The 14,806-nt window shown below is 39.4% G+C and overlaps 1 protein-coding gene across 4 annotated transcripts in view; it reads right to left on the bottom strand.

Annotated features, from left to right (window-relative positions):
- rnf144aa (ring finger protein 144aa) overlaps positions 1 to 14,806 on the bottom strand; it is a 76,445-nt gene that overhangs the window by 58,689 nt on the left and 2,950 nt on the right. For 2 of the 4 annotated variants that reach the window (XM_020530119.2, XM_020530123.2), the window contains exon 2: positions 4,793 to 4,923. The exons of 1 other annotated variant lie outside the window; for it this stretch is intronic. The gene's annotated coding sequence lies outside the window, so the exon portion shown is untranslated. The remainder of the gene's footprint in view (positions 1 to 4,792; positions 4,924 to 14,806) is intronic. One more of the 4 variants, XM_020530120.2, reaches the window with a different exon arrangement.

Raw genomic sequence — 14,806 nt, 5'->3', positions numbered from 1 at the left:
ACCATGAAACCCAGGTCTTGTTGCACCTCACCTTTCTCTAAACTGCCACCATTCAGATAAATAATCTGCCTTCCTGTTATTGTGACCAAAGTGGATAACCTCACATTTGTACACATTATACTGTATTTGCCCACTCAGCTAGTCTGTCCAAGTCACCCTGCAGCCTCTTAGCATTCTCCTTTCAGCACACACTGCCACCCAGCTTAGTGTCATCTGCAAATTTGGAGATATGGCATTCAATTCCTTTGTCCATATGATTAATGTGTATTGTGAGCAGCTGGGGTCGTACCACTGAACACTGTGGTACCCTACCTGGCACTGCCAGCCACTCTGAAAAGGATTTCAACTCTGGTTCCTGTCGGCCAACCAGTTCTCCATCCAGGTCACACATTACCTCCAATACCATGAGCTTTAATTTTCCTTACTAATCTCTTGTGTGGAACCTTGTCATAAGCCTTTTGAAAGTCCAGATCCTCAACATCTACTGATTCACCCTTGTCCACTCAACTGGTCCCATCCTCAAAAAATTCCAGAAGATTTGTCAAGCATGATTTCCCTTTAGTGAATCCATGCTGACTAGGACTGAATCTGTAAAAACCAAAAGAACTGCGGATGCTGTAAATCAGGAACAAAAGCAAAGTTGTTGGAAAAGCTCAGCAGGTCTGGCAGCATCTGTGGAGGAGAAAACAGAGTTAACGTTTCGGGTCCGGTGACCCTTCCTCAGAACTGATGGTGGCTGGGAAACGTCAGTTTTTATGCAGAAAATAGGGAGGTGGGTGGGGTAGGGAGTAAACGATAAGATAGAGCCCAAAGAGAGAGAAAGACAGTTGGACAGACAAAGGAGTTGCTAACGATCAGGCTGGGAGGGTGAATAGTTGTTAATGGGGACTGTTAGTGACTAACAACAGGGGCTGTGTAATGGCAGGCTACGTGGTAACAAGGCCTGGTGTGTGGGGTGTGGGGCTGGGACATGGGAGAGTTTAGGCCCTAACATTAGTGAACTCAATATTGAGTCCGGAGGGCTGTAGGGTCCCCAAGCGGAAAATGAGATGTTGTTCCTCCAGCTTGCAATGGGCTTCACTGGAACACTGTAGCAAGCTGGAGACAGAGATGTTGGCCAGAGAGCAGGGTGGTGCATTGAAGTGGCAGGCAACAGGTAGTTCAGGGTCTTTTTTGTGAGCAGAATGTAGATGTTCTGCGAAGCGGTCGCCAAGTCTACGCTTCGTTTCCCCAATGTAGAGGAGACCACATTGTGAGCAACAAATGCAGTAGACTAGATTCTTGGAAGTGCAGGTGAAGTGTTGTTTCACCTGGAAGGCATGTTTGGGCCCTTGGGTAGTGGACTGAATCTGTCATCGCTTTCCAAATGCTCAGTTATTACATCCTTAATAATTGACTCCAGCATTTTCCCCAACACTGACGTCAGGCCAACCAGCCTACAATTTCCCCTTTTCTCTCTCCCACCTTTTCTAAAGAGTGGGGTTACATTAGTTATCTTTCCATCCACTGGAACTCTTCCAGAGTTTACAGAATGCTGGAAAATGATCACCAATGCATCTGCCATTTCTAGGGCCACTTCATTAAGTACTCTGGGATGCAAAGCATCAGGCCTTGGGGACTTATCAGGTTTTAATCCCTTCAATTTCCCCAAAACCATTTCTTGACTAATAAGGATTTCCTTCAGTTGCTCCTTCATGCTTGACCCTCTGTCCCCTAGCATTTCCTGAAGGGAAAGAACTTTGCTATGGACATTGCACTTTGCAGCCAGCACTGATTTTCAATAAAGATTTAATCAGGAGACTTAATAGTTTTGATCACTGGTAGGAAAGTATATAATTGTGACATTATAATATAACCTCATCAATGGTCTGCATGCCAATAACTTCAAAGATTGACAGGCACTGCAGATATTTCCAGCATTTTTGCTTTCTCCCAATATTTGTTGTATGTTCTATCACATTTTGGCCCACATCTGAAGGCTGTCAGTATTAGATGTGATTTCCAACATGCTAATTTCATTGTACATCATGTTAGAATATTGAGCTCTGGAAAATAATAAGTTTACATTTAATTTTGTAAAATGCACACATTTTACAAGAGTTTGGTTATAAAGCAGCATGCCATAATGCATTATTTTACTTTGTTCGTCAGGCAAATTATTCTTCAAAATTAAACTTTTATTTGGGAATATCTAACACATACAAATCTCAACGAAGGACTGGCTGGACAAGAACAGCTCGATTTTTACATTTGTAACTTTATCTAATAAACTGTGAATTCTTACCATACTCTAATTAAAATGGAGATGTGCACTGACTTAGTAAATTTCCCTTGGGAAATATAATGCAAAAAACAAACACTTTGCACTCAAGTCAGTTAACAAGAAAGGATCACAAGGAGTGCAATGTGATGGGTCTTCAAAAATCATCTGTTGGCCAAGAAGCATTTCTGATGTGAATATGGATTTATTTACCTAATAAATAAATAAACAGATACACTTTTTCTTAATATCCTTTCATTTATGGTTTATCAGCACAGAACCAGAAGTCCTGAATGTCTTGTTATGCCTCACTTGAGGTAGTGCACTGAAAATCAAGCCCGTTACTCCCAGAGTTGTCACAAAAGTTAAAGATTTTTTTAAAAATGCAAAATTCTGCAATTTACCTGACTTTTAGCTCCAGGGGGTTAACAGAAAACATGTACGGTTGCTATACTTTACAAGCATTACTATTTATTATAAATAGGTGGGCAAGGTGGGTCAGTCGTTAGCACTGCTGCCTCACAGCGCCAGGGACCTGGGTTTGATTCCACCCTCGGGTGACTATGTGGAGTTTGCACATGTTCCCCTTGTCTGTGTAGGTTTCCTCCAGGTGCTCTGGTTTCTTCCCACAGTCCAAAGACGTGCAGGTTTGGTGGATTGCCCATAGTATCCAGGGATGTGTAGTCTAGGTGGGGTAGCCATGGGAAATGTTACAGCGATAGGGTGGGGGTTGGTGGGTCTGACTGGGATGCTCTTCAATTGGTGTGGACCGTATGGGCCAAATTGCCTGCTTCCACACTGCAGGGATTTTATGAAATAGACTCTACAGGCATCAATTATGAGCTGTTGTCACATAACTCTACTAGTAAAGCTGTAGCCCCTAATGAAATCCCACACACAATCAGAAGCAGAAGGGGAAAACAAATGGGTGCTTTGGGCAGAGGGAAAGAGTAGGAAGACAATTCGGTGGCCCCTAGTCCACATAGCTTGCTGATCAGAACACAGCTCCCCTATCTTCCTTCACCAGATGTTTTCACTTGTTTTAGGAGACACGCGATGACTGGTTCACACGTATAAAAAGTCACTGCACATCAAGTAAAAGTCACAGCTTCCATTAACTGCTGAAGGAAAAATAAGTGGATTTTCTTCAGGCATAGAACAGAGACCGTTTCTGAGTTCGTGGAGATCTGATGGTTTCTCCATATTTTGTTCACAACCCCAACCTGCTTAGCTATGTGGGAACCAGTCACTTAGTTGTTGGCAAGCAAAAGGCCTTTTCCATCAATTACTGGTCACTAGTCCACAGAGAATTAGCTACATTTTGCTGACTGATTCTCCATGTTTGCAAACCATTTACTGCTGCTTGAACCAGCAGCTGTATGTACAGGACTTACAATGACTGACAGATTACTTGCTTTCAAAAACTGCAGTAATCTTTCAGAATCATAGAATCCCTATTGTGGAGAAAAAGGCATTTTCAGCCCATTGGGTCTGCTACCTTCTGAATGGCATCCCACCCAAGCCCAGACTCCCATCCTAGCCCTTATTTACAATAAGTAACCCACTCAACCTGGGTTATCACTGGACATATCACTGGACAGTATGCGGTGTTTTAATACGGACAATCCACCTATCCTGCACATCTTTGCACTAGGGGAGGAAACTGGAGCATCTGGAGGAAACCCACACAGACATGGGGAGAACATGCAATCTCCACATAGACAGTCGCCCGTGGGTGGAATTGGAGCAGAGTCTGTGGTGCTGTGAGGCAGCAGTGCTAACCACTGTGTCTTTGAGATGCCCAGAAACCTTTGGTTTTTGAAACAATTCTTTTTCTGCCCACAATTAGAAATACAGAAAAATAAAAAGAAATGGCCGTTACAGTACTCAGATTAAAGGAGGTTAAACCATTGTAACCGCTTTGATTAGGATGCATCTTTTCATACAAATCCTCAATTTTAAGTAACATTTGCCCACAGCTCAGCTGGTGACTAATTTTTAGGTAGCAGTCCTGCACAAACCAATGTTAAGTTTACTATTTTGATCAGGTCTAAAATGACCAAAAATTTGAAAAGTCCTCTGAATTATGACATAATTTCAATAATAAAGTTACATCTTTTGGGTATACAATAGCCAGAAGTTAACTGCAGAAGATTTAATTGTAAATGTACAATAGAAATGAAGTCATCAATTTCAGGACAGTTTTATGTAAAATAATAATTTGCAAGAAGCCAAAAACAGAAATTGTCTACAGCAAACTAAACAAGCAAATGTTTAATTTTTTTTTCCCTATTCTGAAAATTGTGAATACAGACTATATCTGTGGATTCTTTCAATTCTCAGTAGAACAGAATTGCTCTACACAACAGGAAAGCTGTAAAGAGACAAAATGCATGCAAAAGATTTAAACCTAAGGAGCCATCATACTGTTACACTCTAAACTGGCTCAGGATCTCGAGTGGATTACATTGAATGAAAAGAGTGACTGTTCACAACCAAAAGTAACAAAAAAGCTTGCAAGAGAAGCATTACCTCTTAGTCCTTTATGGAATAACTTCCTTCCAATATATGACAGAGATGTACAGTAGGATGCTGAGACGCTGATCCATTCCACACAGCCTTTGTGCACTGTTTAGTTATTCAAAGGGACTGTTCCATCACTGCTGCATGAGAAATATGTACATAAGAACATATCTTGGGAAGGAAGGGCTATTCAGCCCACCAAGCCCATGCTTTCATCGATCTCATGAGCTATCTCTAATATGTTATATGGTAACCTACTTAGTTAAATTCCTTTAACAGACCACAAAATTTCTCCCAAAGATAATCTATGAAAGTGCCAGTTTATTGAGCTATCAATCTTCATTCTTTAACCCGTTGGCAAACCTTTGAATAAAATTGACAGTAAGTGCCAGTAGTACACGAATCATTGCATTTCATCATTATTTCATCACTGTAGTATTCTGATGACTCGTGGGTACATTAATCCAAATATTTCTCCAATTTCTAAATGAATTAAACAACATAATATTAAAGTGTGGTTGCTCTGCTGATCCATTATTCCATATAGAAAAACCATTAAGATAGTGGAAAGAGTTCCTGCATGATCTTCTAGGAAGCTGCTGGTCACCTTGATTCTCATCCAAGGGCTAATTTTAAGGCAACATATGCTTGCTAACCTAAGTTGACTCCTAATTCAACAATACCTCAATTTTAGAATTTTTATCCTTGGTTTCATATCTTTCCATATGTAAGAATCATTCTAATTTGATTGCAAAAGACTTCCATGTGCAGAAAATAACCGACCCTATGAAAGCAATATGAGAAAACTCTTTTGCACCAGCAAATAATAGAGGAGCTGTAAGCACTGGGTATTTACTGGCATGTATTCCAAGATGATTTAGCTTCCTCAATTGTCACAGTGTCTTTATGTTGTGTTCACTGCAGAATTTCAGGAAGTGTGGAAAACCCTTGGACAAACATCACTGTTAAGATGCTTGTGTGCATGGCTGCACAGCAGCTTGGAATGTACCATGCAGACGTCATTTTAGGTTAAATACTGTGCATGCACTGCCAGGCACAAGAATTTAATGGTACTGTGCAGTAAGAAAAACTGGCCATGCACAACCTCAATTTTTTACATGAAATATTGTTGTAAACCCAACATTGAACTGCAGTGCATTGAAATGGTGCTCTGACAACTCACCTGTCCTTAAGGAGTGGTGCACACACAGTCATACATGCTCAACTGAAATGTGGAAATCAGCAGACTAAAACTTGCTTCCCAACGTATGTCAATTTCATCTATTATCCACTTCCAGTGCTCCAGCAAATTAAAACTCCCCATGTTATTTCTGCAAATCAGTTTTAATTGTTTCGCGGTAACTAAGACTAATTATATAATTAAACAATGTGCTTGCTCTGTAATGGACAAGCACTCACCTTTTGTGGTAAATTTAATCCCTATTGACAATATTATTACAGGGACTTCACACACTTCAATACATTTAAATAGGGAGTCAAACAGAAAGATGATAATTTCCTAAAGCATCGCAGACAGCTGCTTCAGGATCTCTATGTTTAACTGATCATATTAAGTTGTTTTTCACTTTCAGTATACATGCCAGTGATCACTCTTAGTCTCTCCTCTATTTTTACAGTAACTTTGAGCCTGTGACTCTATATAACAAGGAAGTTTAGACATTTTGCATTGGAGTCTGACTGTATGGAATTAATACTTCAGATGGAGTATTCAAGGGTATCTTCGGATAACATTGATTTGGCTTTTCAGGGACGCCTCTGCAGGACATAAATATTGTGCATTTTGGAGGTCATTGAGCACCTCTGCATCAAATATTCTGCTAGATTATGGTCTTCAATTGTCAAATGTTGGCGAGCACGGTGGCTCAGTGGTTAGCACTGCTGCCTCACAGCACCAGGGACCCGGGTTTGATTCCAGCCTTGGGCGACTGTCTATGTGGAGTTTGCACATTCTCCTGTGTCGGCGTGGGTTTCCTCCAGGTGCTCTGGTTTCCTCCCACAGTCCAAAGATATACAGGTCAGGTGGACTGACCATGCTAAATTGCCCACAGTGTCCAGGGATGTGCAGGTTAGGTGAATTAGCCATGGGAAATGTGGAGTTAATAGGGATAGGTTTGGGGGGGGTTGGGTCTGGGTGGGATGCTCTTCGGAGGGTTGGTGTGTACTCAAATGACCAAAAAGGCCTGCTTCCACCCTGTAGGGATTCTATGATTCTAACAACTGCTTTTTTTCTGAAGTTACATAAAACAGGATAATCCAGGACATATATGTCAGTACACCCACGGTGACGCACGCTTTAAAGTATGTAAACCATCAAACAGTGGGCAATTTCTATTTCTTTCGTACAGGGTAAACAGAACTTTGTCTTTAATAATGCAGCTATTTAAGCACCCAAGATTAAGGTGGTGAGCAATCTAGATTTATGGTCGTGTGTTTTTAAAGCTGCTGCTTTCAGGATTATTTTTTACGGTAACTGCATTATTTTCGGCATCAGCAGCTTTTAGGATTGTGTCAAAATCAGCCAACTGCTGAATTCGCTCTCTCAGAAACCAATGACATTTACAATTGGAACTGGTTTAAATTTTTCAGGCTCTCTGTTACATACATGTCAGCTCCAGCAATTTTGTATAAAGACACCATTAATAGAGTAGCTATAATGGGAGAAATTGCCTAATTCCGCTTCTGAGCTTGCAAAATGTGCTAGTCATAAAGTCCTTCCTGAAGTGCAGAACTTGCCAGTAGACTTCAGCTCAAGCCTGTGCCTGGCTCAATTTTTTCCCCTTCAAATTCTGAAGCTCTGTAGTATTGACTGAAATGTTGCAATTTTCAGTCACAGCAATCTTCCTAATTAGGGCCTTTATAGAAATTCATAACTGTGCTAAAACCTAAATACACTTGTGTATCTTTGCAATCTCCTATCTAACTTCTACTATTCCAGTGAAAATTACTTTTTAACTTCTGCAAACAGACAAGAAGCAATTTCTATAAAATATTTTAAAGTAACTGCTCTTCCTACACTCCCCCACTATCAGCCATCAGTGGGTCTTGAGTGGTTCATTTGAGATTGGGCGATTGAATTATAACAATTTCTCTCTGCGTCAGTGACAGTGAAATACTGCATTTCAACATGCTCAAGATGATAGGAGATTGTCATTTGGCCTACTAACCTTTCTGCTTCAACAGGCAACATACAATTTTCTGGACATCATCTAATTTAGTTGACTTGCAGCAAGTGTGAGAAAAATGAATAATCACAGGCAAAACAAAGCCTTGAAATTCTCCTTCTAAATTAAAGTAACAGAACCCCTTAGGATATATCGATACAAATTTGCAATCTGTATCAGTTAATTCTGGCCAGTTTCATTCCCCAGGTAAAAGTATTTTCTTAATTCTTAAAGATTAATAGCTTTAGAAAGAGTTTGATTGACGTTGAATAACACGTACTTTCCGAATAACACTGTACTTGAAGGGGCACAGACGGGAAACTAAACATTACCGCGGAAGGCAAATGGACTGGAGATGTGATAAAATGTTGAGACAATGAATTTCTTGACTATTTATGCCTCATCTTATCTAAAGACACTGCCTGATGCTGGAGTATAGTAATGAATGGTAGTTCTTTGGTCCATTACTTAAATGCAAATTCCTATTTGGTCTGTTAGATTGTGGGGTCAGAGTGAAATCCAAGATACAAGATATTTCCTGCAACCATTTATATCTTCCTTGGACCCATCTTTCATGAGGCTATAACTCACTTTCCCCTTCACCATCATAACTTTTCTCAATTGATCTCTCCTGCTCTCTACTGCATCACAGACACTCCTTTTTGTTATTTGCCCATCTCTGTGCTTCACAAAAAGTGAAAATCATTGAGTTATAGTTTTTTAAAAAAATCCTTTGATTAGGCTGTGAACATCATCAACAAAGCCAGCATTAAATGCTGATCACTAACCACCCTTAAGAAGACAGAAGTGAGACACATCTTGAACTGCTGAAGTTCATCTGGTCTAAATAGAAATTTATAAAATTATGAGGGGTACAGACAGAGTTAAAGATGAGGGATTTCAAGACTAGGAGACACATTTTTAAAGTGAGGGTATAGGGATTTTAAAAAAGACACGAGGGGCAAATTTTTTTACACAGAGCTTGTGGAATGAACTTCCTGAGGAAGTGGTGGAAGTGGGTACAATTACAACATTTAAAATGAAGTGGAGGTGCCAGTGTTGGACTGGGGTCACACGACACCAGCTTATAGTCCAACGGGCTTATTTGAAATCACAAGCTTTTGAAGCGCTGCCCCTTTGTTGGTTGGAAGAAAGCTCCTTTACCCACTAACAGCGAAGGAATGGCAATATAGTGCTATTGAAGATGTCAGTGACTGGAGAGCAGATTGTAGGTGGTGCTCCTGTGTGTTTACTGCACTCGTCCTTCAAGTGGCACACATTGTGGATTTGGAAGGTGCTGTCAACGGAAACGTGGATGCTCTAAAGCAACTCACTTAAGGTACAAAATGCAACCACTGCGCATCTATGACAGTAGAATGAATGTTTAAGGTAGTGGATCAGGCACAGAGGGAGTAGGTCAATGAAGTCGCAGCTTTTTCCTAGACTGTGTGGAGCTTCTAGACTACTGTTGGAGATGTACTCATTCAGGGAAGCGGAGCACCTTTCTTCACATTATTGATTTGTGATTTGTTGATGATGAACAGCTTTTGAAAACCAGGAGGGGAGTTACTCCCTGCAGAGTTCCCAGCCTTTGACGTGCTCTTGCGGCCAAAGTATTTAAAAAGCTGGCCCAATTCAGTCCCTGCTCAATGATATTCTGGTGATCTTGTCAGGGGGCAGAGGGAATTCAAAGGTGCTAAGACCATTGAATGTAATGGTTAGAATCTCTCCAGTTGGAAATGATCACTGCCTGGCATTTCTGTGGTTCAAATGTTACTTGCCTTATGTTGTCCAGACCTTGGTGCAGATAGGCACAGATTGCTTCAGTATTGGGTCAGGTCTGATTGGTACTGAACACTGCAATCATCTGGAAAATCTTCACCTCTGATCTAATGATACAGGGAAGGTAACTGATGAAACAGCTGAAGATGTTTGACCCCAGGACACCATGCTGAGAATCTCTCTGCAGGAGTTCCTAAGATTAAATGATTGGCCCCCAACAATTACTACCATCTACAGTGCTTAGTATGACCCGAAAGAGTGAAGAGTTTCCCCACTAATTCTCATCGAATTAAAGTTTATTCGTGTTTTGTGATCCTATACTCTGTCAAGATCTTGATGTCAAGGCGAGTCACTCCAACCTTATCTCTGGAACTCAGCTCTTTTGTCTGTGTTTCAACCAAGGCTGTAATAAGGTCATTGACTTGTAACGTTAATTCTATATACTATTACCACAGATACTGCTTGACCTGTTGCCATTTCCACGATTTTCTGTGTTAATTACACAATTTTTTTGAGTAATGATAACTGGAATATTTAAAATTGAAACAACTTGTTTTCAGCTTTACATTCAAAATTTCAGTCCTCCAGCATTAAGTTAGCAGAGTCCCTTTCCTGTCATTCTGTTCACATTTTTTCCAAATATTATTGCTTTACTTTACACAATCCAGCAGTGGCATTGAGCACAGACCGGTCATACTAATAAATTGTCTAGAATAGGTGTTCTCTATGAGCATCATGGCGTGTAAGCATCTGTGAGAAAGTTTCACCAGGAGTGCTAAAAATAACCCAAAGAAACGTATATGTTAATTGTTGTCTCAATCTGCCATCCTTCTGGTCAATAATCTTTGTATAACTTCCTCTTGATGTTGCCACACAGCTATATCAACTGTCCAACCAGCAGTTTTACAGGTGGGATCAGGTCAGAGGCTGTCACTGTGCCTCAGGCACTGCCGAATAAGGCGTAAGATGCTCTGGGAGGTACACAAAGACTTGTACAGCATTCAGGTTATCAACAGCAAAGTCAAATTATAACGGATTTCCTCATATCAACATGTATTAGCCAAAGACAGATATAAGTCTCGTCAAACTGTCACTCAGCAGCAGCAATATGTTTCACATTAATAAGTAAAACATAAATAATACATATTTGGTGTGCATACCAACTTTTACGTAGAAAAAAATTTGCATAAACTTGTGTCATGCTATAGCCGATGAGTAGAACTTCTACAATACAAGAATGGGCCCTTAGAAGCAAAATGTTTGAGAACATCTGATTTGGAAACTGTAAATTCAGACTGCTAATACTTTAACTTATGCATGTGAAATCTTGTATTTCTAACATGTTGAATGGTTTTATCTTTGGTTTTGGTCCTGTTCAATATCTCTTATAAATTAATAATAGTTTTATCCCAAAGTAAATTCTTGCATTTTATTCTATTCTTGGTAGCAATGCAGACACAGGATTACCTTAATGTTCTAAGAAAAATAGAGTAACAAAAAGCTAGGTATATGGTCACAAAATTTCTTAACTACTTCACTGTAGTGCAATTACCCTGGGATTACAGATAGCAGGGAGTCAAGAAGTAAAATTAAGGTAAACAAAAAATAAGCAGAGAAGCAAGGAAGAAGCAGCAGGGAATTTTTAAAAAATAAAAGAAATAAAAAAAGAACAGAACACAGCAAACCCATTCTTAAAAGCAGCTGTCAAGAGTAGCATGAAGGAGGTAAGAAATATGTCCAGTATAAACAATAGGTTATAACAAAACACATATTTTTGCTTCAATGAAAATAGAATCAAATTTAGAGTCTTCACCTTTTGTGCGTATTTTTATTCCTACAGCAAAGTGAAGACAGAAATGTAATCATAATAGGTCAGCAGGGGTTAATTGTCAGATGATAATCAGCACAAGTTTTGGGTTACACCATAATAATACTTCTGTCCGTCAAATGATACACCTGTTACATTTGTAATTATGCACTAAAATGGCCCTAAAATAAAGATTAATGTGAAACTAGGGTGTAATTTCAAATGCCTTGGTCAATTTTCAAGCCATTCCATTTCTCTCAAGCAGATGAGCATTGTACTGTATATTCTATTACTACATTACTTGCTTCTAGCTAGTTCAGGGAAAGGATCATTGAAATATTTATTCTTGGTATTTAAAACAAAATCAACTTTGTGCAAGCGCTCTATTCAAATGCACGCCATCAAAATGACTGAGAGAAAATTGAGGGGGCGGGAAGGTGAAGGTGGGTGTGATAAGATTCATGTAGCTGAAAATGTTGCTCCAGGATATCCCAGGTGATCAGGGTTTGCGACTGAGTAAGGCTTAAGGTGTGCAAGCACTTCAGATAAAGATCAAACACCACTCTAGCATATTTGACACCTTGTGCCAAGAAGTATGACAATAAAGCTTGTGGCTTCAAGAAAATGGTATATCATTCAGGTAACATCTTTCAAGGAGTGTAATTGTAATTTAGTTTTAGCTTGATCCACATATAACTTATTATAGTGACGCATACTTCACGTACACTTTTAATGTTATACACACATTACTACAGGCATAATGTTCAACTAGAATAAATTATGTTCATCACATTTCAGTGTCAGTAGGTATAGACTTTAAATATCAAACAGCTAGGGTCTTAGCATGAAAATCCAAAACTCAACAGCCCAAATCACTTAATTTTGGTGCTCGAGGAAGAGTTACTTCTAATGCTTCTAACTAAAACTTCCAACTTTCCCTTTGTAATAGAAAGGCATAGAGAGAGGAAAGTAAAAGTAGTGAGGAATGAAAATGAGCAAGAAAATTAGTTCAATGTTAAGATATAACCACTTGAACAAAATCAAAGCAAAAGAGACAGAGACGGTAAGACAAATGAATTGACCCATTTCGTTGTCAAACAGTAAAATACTATCTTCAACATATTCTGTTAAATAGGTTTAATGCAACAGCACCTCCTTTCAATGCAAGTTGTTATATACAGGCTCTGATCTCGATGAGGCCTTTAAGTTTAAAGTTCAGAGAAGTTGCCATCATATCAGTGAGAAAGTTATTGGGGTTACTCGCATTTGTGTAACATTACTGTACAAGACTAATTATTAAACCCTGCAATTTCCAATAATTAACCCAATGGCAAGATTACATGAAAGTTGTCATATCAAGCAGGGAATTGCAAGTATTTAGAACTCTGTTTCAGATTTTGTCCAAATAACCAGTCACCTTGGTCAATCCCCTCTGTGCAGCTCCAATAATATACCATAGTGCCTATCATTGCCTAATTAGGTATTTTATAGAAATTCTGACAGTGCCAAAGCACAAACATTTAATGTTTGACAAGCAACACATTTTTGATTCATGGAGTGGAATTTTCCCTGTGCATAATGCATGAAGAAAACTTTCCACTGTACACCACAGTTGCTGTTGTACCGGGTTTTTCTTACTGTACAGGTCTCTATGTCTGCTATTTGTAATTGGCATTTTGGCAAAAAAGGAAATAAAAATAACTCACAGTACTACCAACTATAACCCTAAGACTATGATCGTAAGAAGGAGAGACAGAGAACGCAAAGAAAAACAAGAGCTGGAGAAAATGGGAGATCTCACAGTAGTGCCTTTCAGAATTTTGTTTGGATTACACTACCCACAGAGATCCAGCTTCAGCTTTCTGTAGGCCAGGCTGTTGGCAATTCAAAAGACAGAAAATCTATTTACAATGCTACCAACTAGTGTCACCTCCGATGCAAACATTTTGCTAATGAAATGCACTTCAGATTATAAATTACTTGCCTCTAATAAAGCTTACGCCAGTGAAGATCCATCATTTCCTGGGGCTCAGAATCTGCTGCTGATAGTCTGACCTTAGTCTGTGACATGTCTGTGCCATGACGTAAAACTGTATTATAATGCATGTATGAGATACTAGGCTATCTCACCACCTGTTCTTGCACAGGCTTTAATTTTATTTAAAACTGTAGAACATGACACTTGTCAATTTCCTGTGGTATCACTCACAGAAAGTTGGAAAGCATGCTGTTTAATAATAATGTGAGATGTTCTTAAAAAACAGTGACAGAAAAATATTACGAGGTTAATAAAATGACTTTTGCTTATATACGGCCTTGCATTACCTCAAAATGTTACAATGAAGTACTTGGAAGTATAGCCATCATTATATTATATGACATGCAAGTGCCAATTTGCCCTATCAGCAATATATCCATAAATAGTAATGAGATAATGATCAGACTAATCTGTGGTGTTGTTGTTCGAAGGATAAATATTGGTTAGGATAGTCTCCTGTTCAATCACAGGATGTTGCGTGTCCTTCTGAGAGGGCAGATAGGACTTTTGTTTAACATCTGATATTACAGCAAATGCTACAAAAGGTGCACCCTACACTCTTAACTTCTAAACATTATTGACAGAAGAGGAACACTAGGAATGGGAATAGATTGGTCGAGCCCTAGAATCTTCTCAGTTGTTCAGTTAGCTCATCATTGAAGTGTAGCTCAATGCTACCTAACTTAAGCTCAATATCACTCTAGAAAAATCCATCCCATTGTTCTGCACTCCCACACGTTCTTACAGCAATTGAGAAGACATAGGCTTTTTAAATATTTTAGTTCATTTATTCGTGGGATTTGGGCATCACTGGCAAGAAAGCATTTATTGCTCATCTGTAATTGCCCTCAGGAAGCTGGGTGTGGGATAACTTCTTTTGCTGCTGTAGTCTATGCAGTAAAGGTAGTCCCACAGTGTTGTTAAAGATGAAATTCCTGGATTTTGACCTGGCCGCAATGAAGGAATATTTCTGGCTAAGAATGGTGTGTGACTTGGAGAGGAACACAGAAGTGCCTTCTGTCCTTGTCCTTTTATTTGGATATGTACTTGAAATGCCACAGGACAAGAGCTAAAAATTGGAATTAGGCCAGATAGCTATTTTCCTGCAACACAAACAAAGGGACAAATGGCTTGTTCTGTGCCAGAGATGTTTGACGTGGTTGGGGTCAAGAGTTTAGGAATGCTGTTGAAGGAGCTGCTGTAGTGAGCCTTGT

This window comes from Rhincodon typus, chromosome 5, assembly GCF_021869965.1.
Source record: "Rhincodon typus isolate 14 chromosome 5, sRhiTyp1.1, whole genome shotgun sequence".
NCBI lineage: Eukaryota > Metazoa > Chordata > Chondrichthyes > Orectolobiformes > Rhincodontidae > Rhincodon > Rhincodon typus.
Note: the sequence above shows the minus strand (reverse complement) of the source record. Positions and strands in the feature narration are given on the sequence as shown.